Source organism: Cuculus canorus, chromosome 18 (genome assembly GCF_017976375.1).
Source record: "Cuculus canorus isolate bCucCan1 chromosome 18, bCucCan1.pri, whole genome shotgun sequence".
NCBI classification, from domain to species: domain Eukaryota; kingdom Metazoa; phylum Chordata; class Aves; order Cuculiformes; family Cuculidae; genus Cuculus; species Cuculus canorus.
This window is the reverse complement of record NC_071418.1, coordinates 3,070,952-3,085,470: the sequence shown is the minus strand read 5'-3', so window position 1 is coordinate 3,085,470 and position 14,519 is coordinate 3,070,952. Positions and strand designations below refer to the sequence as shown.

General features: G+C 48.9%; 1 non-coding gene across 1 annotated transcript; it reads right to left on the bottom strand.

The window, feature by feature from the left end:
* Positions 1-10,596: 10,596 nt before the first annotated feature.
* On the bottom strand, positions 10,597-10,668 carry TRNAT-CGU (transfer RNA threonine (anticodon CGU)). Its single transcript has one exon. It is a non-coding gene; the product is annotated as a tRNA-Thr (tRNA).
* Positions 10,669-14,519: the final 3,851 nt, after the last annotated feature.

Sequence of the window (14,519 nt, the reverse complement as noted above, 5' to 3'; positions counted from 1 at the left end):
TCTTTCTGTCTCCCAGTACACCTTCCCATCTCCCAGTACACCTCCCAGTACATCTTTCCATCTCCCAGTACATCTTTCCATCTCCCAATACACCTTCCAGTACATCTTTTTGTCTCCCAGTACACCTTGCCATCTCCCCACACACTTCCCCGCACACCTCTCCATACGCCCCCGTTTCCACTCCGCTCCTGCACACCCCGAAGCAGCCACAGAGACGCCCCAGGCCGTGCTCTGCCTCCTGCATGTCCACCCACTTTACATTTACATATCCAAACGACACTGGGTGAACATATCCGCATGACCGGGACACCAAGTAGAGCTGTACAATGTACACAACCTCTAAAGGGACTCTTGTAAATACACTCAAAAGCGTTGGAAAAAAATACCACAAGGCCCTCTGATGGGAGGTCGAGTCAGAAGGAACAGCTAAAATGCCACGAAAAAGAAGTTTTCCTTCTTTCTGCTTTTCAGTCTTCCCTGATTCCCCTGCATGTCCTCCCCTGCCTCCTGTTTCTGAGATTTCTGGACTTTTTGGAATGATGCTGCTTTTATAAGCTCTCGATCCCACTCCAGCACTGTGGGCTCTGCCCACAGGTCAAGGCGGGTTGGGCAGTTGCTGCACCTCCTGTCACTCTTTACTACAGATCCTCTGAATGCCAAACTGGAAAAGGGGACAAAACACACACGTGCCACACACAGCACTTTGGTTCTTTGCATGACCACCCCCCCGGACAGCTTACTCCACCGTGACAGCAAAGTGGTGGCCAGTCCACTTGCTTGTTGATGTCACCAGAAACACAAGAAATGGCTTGCTCAGTTTTGTCCTGTGAAGAGCGAGAAGATGACTCCCTGTTCCTGCAAGATGTCAGCAATCAAGGTGATGTTCTCTAAAGATCGCAGCAGGAACATAACTCCACTGAGTTGAGCAGCAGGCCCACAAGAGATGCAAACTAGAATGAGCTTACATCACGAGACAGGACTACCAACGCATGATAATATCTCCATCTTCTCTTTGGTACTTAGTAGGAAAACCTCAGCTGAGCAAGAATCTCCAAACTGGGCTTCAAGAGCTAATGCATAAAAATAAATAAAATCCACCTTCTAGAGGACTCGTCTTTTAAATATTTGGGTTCAGCAGGACACAAATTCACATTCCTGCTGTCTACACTGAACATTTTCTTCCTTCGTCCATACAGAAGCCACGTGACAGCCACATGTGCGCAGGCTGCACTAGAAACCTTTGTGTGCTCAGAGCTTTATGGGAACAGCATCATTACAAACGTGTCAAGTGACTCAACCTGGCTTGCGTGGATAGAACGTGACAGCGAGGGCTTGAACTGATCTCTCATGTAACTGCTCTTGATCAACACTGTGAAGCTGTCCCCTACTCAGAAGAACATGTTCCTTGGCTGGAAGCCTGATGAATATTTAGAGCCAAGGAACATGTTGTTTAAAACCCAGAGTGGAAGCATGGACCATGGGCAAAAAGGTTTGAAAGAGGGAAGAAGTTGTATGAGCATTTCAGAAATGGGACACGGATGAAGGGCGCGGATGCTGTAGAAATCATTTAGGTTGATTGAGAAAAGGCCTTAACAGCTATTAGAAATTAAGTGACTATTACAGAGACCACAGGCTACACCCACCCCAACCTCTTATTCTCATTCTCTCTTTTTATTTAAAAAACTCCACTGCTCTTTGGCTGCATCAAAGACCTCCTCACAACACCACAGACCAATGTCAAGCACATTCACAGCAAATAATGTACCTGGGGAAGGACGAGCGCGAGCCAGAGAACAGAGAAGTTTCTAATTAAGCCAATGGCATGCTGCTTAGCTGATGGCCTGACCAACTGTTTAATTTGCTATTTTCAGCAGCCTCATACATGTTGCCTCTTGTCTTCAACTTGCCCTGGCTACTACTGATGCAAAACGCCTCGGAATTTCCATGAGAGCACGGCAAGACGCTCACACAACGGTTTTTCCCAGCTGGAGCTCTTTTGCAAGGAGCCCAATCCCATGAGATGTGCTCAGCTGGTGGCAGCCCGCTCCTACCCATGGCACTGGCCATCCTTGGTGGTAACTGGACGAGGCACATATCAGGCAAGTCTTCCCTTGACTTCTGCACCTGAGAAGATCAGGTCTTTGGACTTCACCTCCTCTCACAAATACCTGCTGGCCTGCAAAACCCGTGTGCTGGGAATGCATCCTGTCTGGATGGGAGCTGGGAAGAGGATTAGCTCTGCATTCAGTTCAGATGTACTCACAAGCGTATCAAGTTGTAAAGGATCACAACTTTCAAAATTCTAAAAATAAACATAAGCAGTTTGTTTCAAACCATTTGGCAGCCAAAGGGCTAATATATTAATGACGTTAGACCAACAATAGTCCAGAACAGTAACTATGGAACAATAGATTCTATCACTTCTGAAAATAGCCCTGTTTGCAAGAAAAGAAAATACTTCGACAAGAGCCATGAATAGGATGCAGTAGCTTCTTTATAGCCCTCCACAAAGTGGAAGACCAGTGTGATGCCTCCAAAGCCAGGAAGGAGCTTCTACGGGTCGGAGACTCGACTGCATGTTGCTGGCTGGGACACACTTACACCCTGCGGATGCAGTTTTGGGTAGTTGAATGCATGCTTTAATCTAAGTTTTTCTTTCCTGATCCTGCCTATGCTTATGGAATACCTTTATCTGAAAGCGTATCCATTGATATGTTAACTTCTCAGCGTGTGGGACTAAACACCACGTACACAAGTGTGGCTTGTAGGCAACAGCTTGGTATTTTCAGCATCAGACCTTGTTGACTGGATTGTCAAAAAAGTTAAACTTGAACACAATGTAGGGAGAGAAAGAATTGAAACTCCACTGCTGGCACAGGATGAAATTCACTGTTCTTCACCTGAAAGTATGGATCCGTGCCAGAGACCCAAAGTCAGATATTATTTTTTTTTTATCAAAGCAATAGGAATAGCAAGTTTATGATTAAAAGTTCTGAAATGTGCAAATAAGATGTACTGCAAGGAGCTGGCCTGACCCTGCATACCTCTGCAGGAACACTGAGCAGCCAAGTCCATTAAGGATTTATGGAACCTGCAGTCCTTCTGAGGTCTTTACTGCAACCTTTTTCAGCTCTGAGTACCCACGTAGCACCAGTGAGCTCCAGCCTCTGATCCCCGCCCAGACACGCTCTGGTTCTCTCTTAGCTGCCCAAGGCTCTGCCCATCCAAAGAACCTCTGGCAAATTGTCAATATGAGATGAATCCCCCACCACAAATAGGGCCTTCATATATAAACCACGTGCGCTTGGTGTATACGGGGGAGAGGAGAAAAAAATCACAGGGCTAACAAGCCATGATTAAGCTCAGAAATAATGGTTTCCTGTTCAAACATAGAGCTATGTCTCTTCTTAGTACAACTACCTCATCCTCAATTGTGTCTATTAAAGACAATTACTGGGGGAGGCAGATATGCGTAACCAGATGTGGAATCAACGGTCATGTTATGCACAGTGCCACATGCAGTCTAAATTCTTTCGGGCTGAACAAGTTACACATAAAAAAAAATTGGGTGGGTGGGTGTTTGCGCACAGAGGAGCAGCTGTCAATGGGGAAATCCCCTTAGCCCACTTTAATCCTTCGTTCCACGATCCTTAGGGATTAAACAAATGCACTAACATTATTTACTGTAATGCACCCTCCCTGGGGGGCTTCAGTCCATGAAATCCACTCCAGCATTTGCAAGTTCCAGTTGTGAAATAGGCAGCACACATTCTATATTTGGTAGCTCGCAAGAACACTTTCAGTTGAGCCCAGAGTGATGAAAGGACAGGAGTCAGGAATTCAGCTGGAGCAGAGGCTCACAGGGAGCGGGCTCAGAGTGGGAGCTCATTTCTCACTGCACAGGTCTTACACAAGCACCACGGCATTGCAGTGACGGCTGCGAGGGGACAAGGTTCACAGGACTCTACAAGAGGCTTTCTTAAAGATGCTGGCACACTATTATTCCTCCGACCTACACAGCATGACTATGAAAAGAGGCTTTAAATGCAGCTATACCAGTAAAGCTTCATGTGCCTTCTGCTTTTCTTTTCCTATGACAAAACAGGTGTTTTAACTTGGGTACAATCCCCGTGACATTAGTGACAAGGATTCCATCAATTTAGACGCACTGTCCTCACAGTCCCAATAAGACTGTGACGATGCAACACATCATCAAACTCTTATGACCATTTGGATTCAAGCGATGGCCACTGTGTCTGCCAAAAACATACAAAAGTTTCAGGACGGGGCTCCCAAGAACCTTCTAACATATTTGGAATGCCAGCTGATTGCTCCATCTCTTGCCTGAGCTACTCGTCTAAGTTTATTATAGCTTCTTCGAAGACAGTAAACATTAAATTCTATATTAGGCTGTCCTTGCCTTGAATTCATATACAGTTTAAACTCTTCAACTGAGATGATGGTATCAGCCTAGCACTACGGTTTGAATTACTGCTACCACAAATGAGACGGCAACCCACAGTCAGAGGGACCATCATCCTAACAAAGCCACTGCTGTCAGTATCGGGGCATGTTTGGCCCCATGTCTTTCAGGCAGCAACAACAGTACAAACTTCAAATGCCACGGAGTTTCATGGAATCACAGAATGGTTGAGGTTGGAAGGGACCTCTGGAGGTCCCCTGGTCCAACCCCTGCTCATGCAGGGTCACCTAAAGGCTGCCCAGGACTGTGTCTGAACAGCTTTTGAGTATCTCCCAGGATGGAGACTCCACAACTTTGCAGGCAATCTGCTCCAGCGCTCAGTCGCCCTCACCTGAAAAAGTGTTCCCTGATTCAGCTTCCGTGATTCAGTTTGTGCCCTTTGCATCTTGTCCTGTTTGTTGCCGATGCTTTTTGCACTGCTGACGTGATGTCTCAGGCTGGACTCTGAAGCCTGGCTTTGTCACCCTAATCACCAGGCCAGCGAAGCTCTATTGTGCTGAATGCAAAGGAAATTATACTCCATAATAAGAGGACTAATAGTTCAGAAGCTATATTAGCCAACAGCTGACTCTGCTCCCATGGCACTGCATTTACAAACATATAATTTCATCAGCTCCAATATAATTTTTTTTCTAATTTACACCAAGGTCATAATAAAAGCTATACTCACATTCCTGCCTTTCATCCTGCAACTGCTTCCTCACTGCAGTAAGCTTTCGCTCAGAGGTAAATGCAAGAGGGTACTCACACGGGTAAGGAGAGCCCCTGGGCACAAACCTTCCAGGCCTGAGCTCTGAGCCTCTGCTTCTTTCATGCAGTCGGGAACATGAATAAGCACCTGAGAGACAACGAGGGAGAGGAGCAGAGCTTCTGTGACCAGCAGGCCCCACGCTGCTGAGGTTAAACTGACTGCGGAGGAGATGGGATTAGAAATCTCCCATCCATCCCCCTTGCTCCTCCTTCCCTGCATAATCGAAGTTCATTTCAGACACTGCCTGGAGTGTCAGCTGGCATCTTCAGGGCTTCGCAGAAGCAGTCGCAGCTATTCAGCACCACTTTTTCCATTTAAATACTGTTTTCGCAGGTTGCTTTGGGAAACTGAGTCATGGAGCATCAGTCCACATTGTGCTGGCGTGGCATAAGGGCTCCCGCTCCCTCTCCTGGGTGCTCACACAGCTCATTCACAAAATCCCACTGCTCATCACGTTACACCTTGCTCCCTAAGAGCAGCAGCCACACGCTGTGCCAGACTTTTCGTTCATCCTGGTCAGGGAGGCACACCTGGACCTTTTCATGAGTATCCAATCATAGATGGTGGTGGCATCCCAAAACTGGACCTCTCTAAGAGTTGCTACTCCTGTACCGAAGCAAAACTACAACTGGGATCCTCATAGAGGAACTTCACAACTGCTCCCCTCCTGATGTTTCCAGAGAAGGGCACACCAGTGACTGCTCCTCCAACACAGGATGTGGACACTCACTTGCCTTTCCTACAGTTGCCATAAACAGAGTTTTCAAAAGGGGGGGAAATTTATTATTTCCTGTCTCACTGTCACTTTTTAAATTACTGAATCCTGCAGCATTCAATGGATTACTATTCGCAAACACGTACCTGCTCCTCCGGCAGAACAAATCGAGTAATTTCTGTTTCTGCTCGAGCCTTCGGCATGCAGACAAAAACATTTTTTATTCATCAGTGGTAAAAGGCTACAGCCATTTGACTTTAAACACAGACATGCTTCTGGGCTCTCTTCCAGGAAGTCTGTGTCACCCGGGCTTTAGATCGATATGTTTGTCTGCAAAGTCACCCTTTTGATCTGTAATTTTTCATTTTGACACAAGAAATGCCTTTTGGTCGAACTTCAGCAGTCCATTAAATTCCAGGCATCATGGAAATGGGAATCACATTGCTGTAGCCATGTGAAGATTGCCACAGTTTTGGGGTTTATTTACTCAGGGGTTAATTTACTCAGCCGTAGATTTGGGATTCAGACAACACTGCAAATACCGTTCTGCTGCCTCACCCGAGATCACCGCCTCCTCGCCAGTTCTTGGGTGGTGGTCTCTCCCCAGCACTCGCGGCTTTATGCAATACTTTGTACGTTCGGTTGTCTCATCTGCAGGAAGCGGTATCGCCGGTTGGTATCGCGGCCGCCGAGCACCGTCCCAGTGCGTTCGCCGTGTGCCAAGGCAGGGCTCGGCCGCTGGCACGCCGGTTGTGCTGCTGAGAGCGAGGGCTCTCGCCTGCACACGGCCCAGCTGGCTCCGGCGCCCGGCTCACCCCTGCCACACCACGCTCTATTTGCACAACTTGACACATGCCTTTTTCTTTCCGAGTCCAAGGTTTCGGGGCTTGGCTTTCTTTTTTTTTTTTCCTCCAAGCCATCCCGTGGAGGGAAAAAAAAAAGACAAGCCAACCCATTACTAACGGCGCGAGCGGGTCTCAACAGCCCTGGGGACAATCCCCCTGCCCAGCTCCACACAGCAAAGGCTAAGAAAGGCTTTCAACTGATCTCACTCCTATTCCCCAACCAGACACACAGCTCCTCCTGTGCTGCTACCCCACTGCTTTCCAGTTGCTGAAGTTTGACCTTAGGGAGGGACACGACAGGCACTGAGGAGAGTTGCAAAGCATTGAAAATGTTATTATAATCAGAGCAACAAGGAAAAAAATTAGGCTTTTAGTCCTCGTTCACATCTTGCCTTTCAAAAGCAAGCATTTTCTGCTCAGAAATACATACACTACGTAATTCAGAAACACCACTGTTATAATTGATTCATTTTTACACTTATTTTAACAGGGTCGTGAGGATGTCTGGATCCTGAATAATTGGTTTGTCGAATCAGAAAGGCCAGGAAATTCTGTATCTAAATATGGCCAAGATTTTCAGCAGGAACACATCTTTTAAGTATGTTAATTGTAAGGTGTTTTTATGAGGTGATTAACAGGGACCTCATTTTAATCTTCATTTAATAACTCCTCATTTAATAGAGGTGTTATATTCAGAGGGAGGCTGCTCAGTACTTTCTGGAATAAAATAAAAGACCTCAAAGTGGCTCAAGTGGGACAATTTTTATGCTTTTGGTCAGGACTTGCTTCCAAACCAAACAACTGTCTCTCACCCACCAAAAACACCCAAACCAAAACCATCTCCAGCACAACTATGGTCAGATCATAAGCATCTTGATTAAAGCTCATTGGCGCTTCAGGACTTTAGCTATTAAATTAAAGCCAAAATCAAATTTATTGCCTGAGTGAGTAAGAAGGGAGGGCTGTGAATTTGGGAGGCGAGAGAACAATGTGAGCTGCCTCAACACAAACCTGCCATGCCGGGAGCTCCGGGAGAAGCAAAGGTGTAGGAACATCTAAGAGAGAAGAGCGAGGAGAACCAAAAGTCCATCAGTGCCCACACCAAGTCAGGAGGGAAGGGAGCAGCAGGACCAGCTCCACTTGGTTGTGATAAGCAGGACTCTTTATATGGATCGTATTTTGAGGCTGGACTTTGCTCACACACAAGGTCAGCTGGCACAGCCTCGTTAGCCCGAGCGGATCTCTGCTAATTCACCCCAGTCGGGGTCCAGCTCTTGATTTCCAGCTTTGTTAACAACCCGTGCTGCGCTCCCGTCCCACGGAGGGCACACGCCAAGCACAGCACGCGCCAGGCGACAGCGACACACATGGGGCCAGACTTTCACATCCTGAGCTCCTGCTGCAAGAATTCTCTCCGTTAACTCCCTCCCCAGCCTCCACTCCTGCCTGGTAGGAGTTTTTTCTCCAGGAGGCTCAGCACAGCATCGTGCCCTGGTGTAAACTCTGTGCGTGAGCCCAGAGGCGCAGCGCCTTTCCTTCCAATGAGCCAACCAGAACTCTTCAGAGGCGACAAACTGCTCTGAAAGCATTACCTGTTGAAACGTGGTATTTATAGCAAGGCCTCCACCCATTCTTTTCCACACAGGAACACCTCCTTGGCTTCCTCGGGAGGTTTTTTTGACGGCTACAACCAACACGTCACCTTTCAATCCTACTTTGGGGGTGAGCGGGGGCCCTGTATCGCACAATGGGATTCTGCTGCCCTGAGCAAAACCAACAAGACCTAAAAAGATAGTCCTGATGACTGAGGGAAAATACCCACGCCCTGGGATCGGTGTGTCTGCGGAGAGCTGGAGAACCTTGAAGACAGCGCCGTGAGCAGTGTGGCACACAGAGACCGGTGCGTTACTGAACAGAAAGGATCCGGGTGGGTGAGGTTGTTCCAAGCGTGACGATGCACAGCAGCATCTCCGGCGCAGAGCTTCCCCGCGGGACCTGCCAAGCACCTTCCTCACAAGGCACCCAGGAGGCAGAAACAAATATTCCAGTTCTGCAGAGACTGAAGTTAAGCAACTGCTAAGCTGCCTGGATGTGCTATAGCCACGGGGATGCCAGAGCTTTATTGAAATACCCTGCTCCGAGCCCTGGGTTCATGGCACACGTTTGGGCAAGACTCAGCTGCTTGGGTTTATGGGATGGCGAGCCTGTTTCAGGGAGGACCTCGGTTTCACCATTGGTTTCAACCAGAAACAAACCCACAGAATTCTGAAATTCTCTGCAAAGCAGCTTTGGAATCATTAGAATCATTTTGGTTTGACATTCTGACAGGAGACGCTGTAGAATTAAGTCAGAATAGGGTGTTTCAAAGCTGGAACTTTCATCCTCAAAAACCTCCAACAAAGCTGACAGGATTTTGACAGCACTGCATTTTCTGAGTAAAAGGGTGCTTACATTTTTCTAAACAAGTTCTAAACTGCATTTCCTGCTTTTATATCAAAAAGTACCATGGCTTTTTTTTTTTTTTGTGGCTTGTTAATAACAGTGCACAACCGCTCTGTACGAACCTCCCCAAACACTTCACGCGCACACACTCCCAATACCTGTTGAGAAAGACAATCAGCCTCCCGCCCCATCAGTCCCAGGCTAAGTGCTGCACATTAAACACCAGAAAAGAGCTTTTTCTGAGCATCAAAGGAAGCAGCTAGGTTTTTTTTTGAAGAGGTTCCTCAGCTTTTCCCTGGCTATTGTGATTTTGCAGTGTAATGACTCTACTCTTTACATATTTTAAGCTGTCTGAAAGCAGCAATAATCAAAGCAATGTTACACAGAACCAGCGGAGATGCCCTTGTGTGAGTGTAAAGCTTCACACAGCTTTATGCATCCAGAACTGAGCCATCAAAGGCAGTTCTGGTGTGAGCAGTGTTAGTAGCTGTGTTCATTCCAGGATTCAGCCTCCCCCGACCATTTGAGAGCTCTATATGTTAGAATCATATCACAAAGAGCACTTTCAGCGAGGGACCCACCGCTTTCAAGCTCACCAAACGCTTCCTCCACAGCAATGTGATGCAAACAGCAGCTTAATTTAACTACGATTCATTGCTTTTAAGACAACTCTTTTGAAGTACAGGAGAGCACAGCGCTTGCCTCCCCACCAGTGCCTTGGCCAAGACCCGTAGGGAGTGACCAGATCACCCTAAGGTGGGAATCCACAGGGGCTGTGGCCACCTGTGTGTTTGTGACCCCCTTCCTGGGATCCAATCTCTGACTCCCGGGGCCAAATGCGACAAGGAGCTCACTGACTTTGTGGCCAAGACCTGCAGAGAGCGACCACCCTGGTGGGTCACGGTGGACATCCACAGGTTCTGTGCCCACCGGCGGGTCCGTGACCTCCTCGCTGGGATTCGCAGCTTGCTGGGATCCAATCTCTGACTCTTGGGGCCAAATGCAAAAAGGAGTCCACTGGCTTTGTGGCCAAGATCTCCACCCTGGTGGATCATGATGGGCATCCATGGGGTCAGTATCCACCCATGGGTCCATGACCCCCTGGGTGGCATCACAGCTCACCGGGATCCAATCTCCAACACCCTCAGCCAAGTGCAAAAGGGAGCCCAGCAGCTCCACAGCAGAAACCTGCGGTGACCCCATTCACACCAGTGGGTCACGGGCTCCGGGTCCACCCACGGGGCCGCGACCCGCAGCATCTCGAATCTCGGACCCCGAAAGCAAAAATGGACCCTTAAACAACGGGTTCCACGAATTCCCCTCGCGGGCGGAGCTGCCAGAGCCCCCCCTCCGCCTCGGCAGGCACGGACGGGGTTCGAACCCGCGATCTTCGGTTTACGAGACCGACGCCTTACCACTTGGCCACCGCGCCTGACGGGCTGGAGGCTCCTGCGCGCGGCCCCTGGAACCGCCGCACAGACACACACACACACGCACGCACACGCACACAGAGTGCCGGGACCGCCCGTCCCGGGGGCCGCGAGTGATCGGGGCGACAGCGCTGAACCGGCCCCGGGCCGTGGGGCGGGAGCAGGGGCGGGGCTGCGCAGCGCCCTCGGCTGCCGGGGATCCCACGTCGGCTGCCTGGGATCCCTTCCCTTCGGCTGTGCATCCCTCTTGGCTGCCCAGGACTCGCTCATTTCTGCTGTGCATCCTCCCGGCTACCCAGGACCCCCCTATTTGCATTCCCCTCCTCCCCCCTCTTCATCTATGCATCCCCCTCTGTTGCCGGGATACCCCCATTTCGGCTGTGCATCCCTCTTGGCTGCCCAGGACCCCCTCATTTCTGCTGTGCATCCCCCCCAGCTACCCAGGACCCCCCTATTTGCATTCCCCTCCTCCCCCCTCTTCATCTGTGCATCCCTCGTGGCTGCCCAGCACCCCCCCATTTCAGCTGTGCACCCCCCTCGGTTGCCGAGGACCCCTCATTCCATTTCTGCATCCCCCTCGGCTGCCCAGGACTCCCCCATTTCGACGGTGCATCCCTCCCCAGCCCCGCACAGACACCCCCTCTTGCCCCATGTGCCAAGCAACAGAGTTGGCACCCAGTGCCCGGGGCCGTATCAGACAATCTCACATGGTTTGTGTCAGGAAGTGTTTCCTGATATTCAAACTGAATTTTCACATTTTACTTCAGGCTGATTATCTGCTGTTTACACAGTAAAATCACACCGGCATAAATCATAAATACAATACTACATTATTAATATTTCCTCCTCTGGGTTTCCAGCTACCAAATGTTTAGTCTTATGGCTAATGCTTGGTTAAAACCCAAGAAATGAATCAGCTCTCATTTTTATCACCACTGGCTGTGGGGCAGGCGGGGAGAATTTGAAGGATGCGGTTTTGAACCATTATTTCTCATTCTGGTTTCTAGTTTTCAACCACTGCTGGGTGGCAGAAAATAATCTGCTATTTTTTTGCTTACATACTCCTCAAAAAACACATACCAAACCAATCAAGCAAAAAGAAAATTAAAAAGATCCAAGCACAGCTAGAGCCTACCACCACTCTGACATAATATAATGCTTCTTTTTACTTTATATGTATGATATATTTACTTTATATCTATGAATTTGTAACCCCTGTTTAATCAGATTCAAGTTACACAACCTTTATGACAAGAACGCATACTGCATTTGCCACGTGCTCCTTGCACAAATAAATAAAACACGTGAGGTCTGAACAGCTTGTTCCAAAGAGGAACAGTTGCTTTCCTAAGACTAAGTCCTGTTTTTAGGTATTTATGCAAATATTGTGCCAAATACCTCCTCCTCCTCTAATATTGAAGCTTACTCTTTGGATGCTACAACTGCTTGGCGATGCGAAGAGCCCGGCCGTCCTCTGCTGGGGGAAAGCTCTGCTGCACTTGGGGCTGCTGAGGGGCCTTCAGGGCTGCCCAAGCTTATACTGAATTTTATTTCCTTGGATAAAAAAGCAAACCGTTCTGCTGTTGCTTTTCTCCAGGCAAGCCGCCAGTTTCTCGCTTTGCCCAGGCAGAACTCAGCTCCTCATCCCATGCTTTGCTTGGAGAGGAGGTGTTCCCTCTCTGTCGCACAGGACAAGTGCTCAGGCAGAGCACTGAGAGCAGCCCTGCCCAGGGACCGTTCAGGATTTAAATAATAAACCTGAGTACATGAAGAAGAAAAAAGCCACTCGGTGGCCAGGAGAGATAGTGTTTCATAAAACACAGCCTACAATTTGCTGGCGTTACAGTGCAACAGGGAAAGAGCGAGTGCAGCCTTTCAGCAGCCAAGTTCCATCTCCCTCACTCTGTGCCAAGCCCTGCTATCCACTCTTCTGTCTTTCTTTTCAGAAACAGTCTATACCGTGAGTTGTAAGTCCCATGTTACACGCTATTCCATCAAAATACTAACTACCTTTTCTGTTAGCAAGCTTGGGCACAGCGGGAATAAGGATTTAAGCACTGTGTCAGAAGATACGCTGACATATCATCTCTGCAAAGTTGTTTTAAAACCACCATTAACCCGAACAGTTATGGTTATACACATGGGACAATCTGCAGTTTGCTAACCATATGGTCTAACCCCCGGTTTGCATCCAAAAAAGCAGCTGGCTCCAAGGGCAAAACTTACCCTAAGGCAGGAGAGTCCCTGCTGCGTTACGTGGGTCAAATGATATTTAGAGTGGAGCGACACATCCCAGACCCTTGTCTGCAGTCAGACATTCATGAAAACGTTGTAAGGTGCAAGAACAGCAAACAGAGCAAGGGAAAGCATCAAAGTCAGGGCTTTGAGATGGCTCTGCTCAACAAAACATATCCACCCAGCCAACACTTGGAGAGCAGAGCCTGCTGCCGGACTCCCAGGAGTTGACCAGTGTAGTCGCTCGGTGCTCACATGAGACACGTTTCCTCTTTGTAAGAGCATTCCTTGCCACCGTCCAAGTTTTCAGGAGTCAGAACTCCTGCAATCTATTTCCTACCCTGCTACTGCTTCATTTAACCTCTGTCTGGCTTCAAACCCCTTTCCGTCCTCCCTTTCCCCTAAAAGGTAAGAGCAAGATAACAATCGCCTCCCAGGGAGTTCTGAGCTTTAATTCCTGGTTGCAAAGTGACCCAAGGGTCTCGGCTGTCTAAGAACAGCACAGTTTGTTAGAACTATTACAGACTTTGTCATACACAGCGTTGATGTATTCCTGTCCCCAGAGTAACAGCTGATTTACTTTCCCACTGTGCCTTTCCTGCGTACCAGTGAGTAACTGATCTGAAAGCAGGTCAGCAGTACACCGCGTCAGCCTGAGCTGCTTCGCTTTGGGAACAAAACCGCTCCGTATCTCTCTGGTGAAGTAGTTTCGCATACACAGTGGGGAGTTTTCTTTGAGCTTGCTGTTATAAATCTGAATATCCAACCTCTCCTTGCTATGAGGAATCCGTGCACGGGGAAGCCTGAGAAGGTAACACGCAGGTCGGTTGCTTTATGGATTATTCATACACTGGCTTTGCCCCGACCCCCCAAACATCTGTACCTGCTGGGAGAAGAGCTGCCCAGCAACCACATAGGATGATATTGGAAAGCATATATAACAGGTTCAGACATTACCGACAGCCAAATCCAAGCATTTTGATCACTTGAAGATCACCAAAATGCTGTTTAAAGAAAGCATTTACTCTGCAAAGCTCGAACTGTTCCATGAAGTCTTCTAAAAATTCCCCTTCCCTTGCTTTGAGCTCAGGTGGAGGCAGAAAGCTTTTACCTTGTTAGGCTCCACATTTTAAATCATACACCACAGGCCCGTTTCTCCTCTGCTTATGCCCTTCACCATCACTCATAGGGCTGCAAACCGGTCACATTTTTTACACCCCCTACAAGGGGCTCCTGAGGGAGGGGCAGGTGGCAGCAGTAACTTTTCAGGAGGCAAACTTTACACCTGCTGAATGCCCCAACAAGCGCAGCTGTGAGCCGTCTGCACGCCTCAGCCCTGCCAGGGTGGGGCTTCCAGGTGTTTCCAGGCTAACTCCAATGGCTTCTAACCCCAGGCTAACCCTGACAGGCCGCTGGACAGGCGGGATGGGGCTGCTGGAGGAGACGCTTTGCCCCAGGAGGCTTCCAGCCCACCACAGAAAGCTCCATGGCTCCCAACAAGAAGCACCCAGCGCCTGATTGTGGCTGCACCTTTATCAGAGGCGTCTCCCCAACCCCACGAGCCCCTCTGCTCTGTAATGGTGCCCACAGGCGCCAGGCAGGGCTGGTTGTCCCGGTT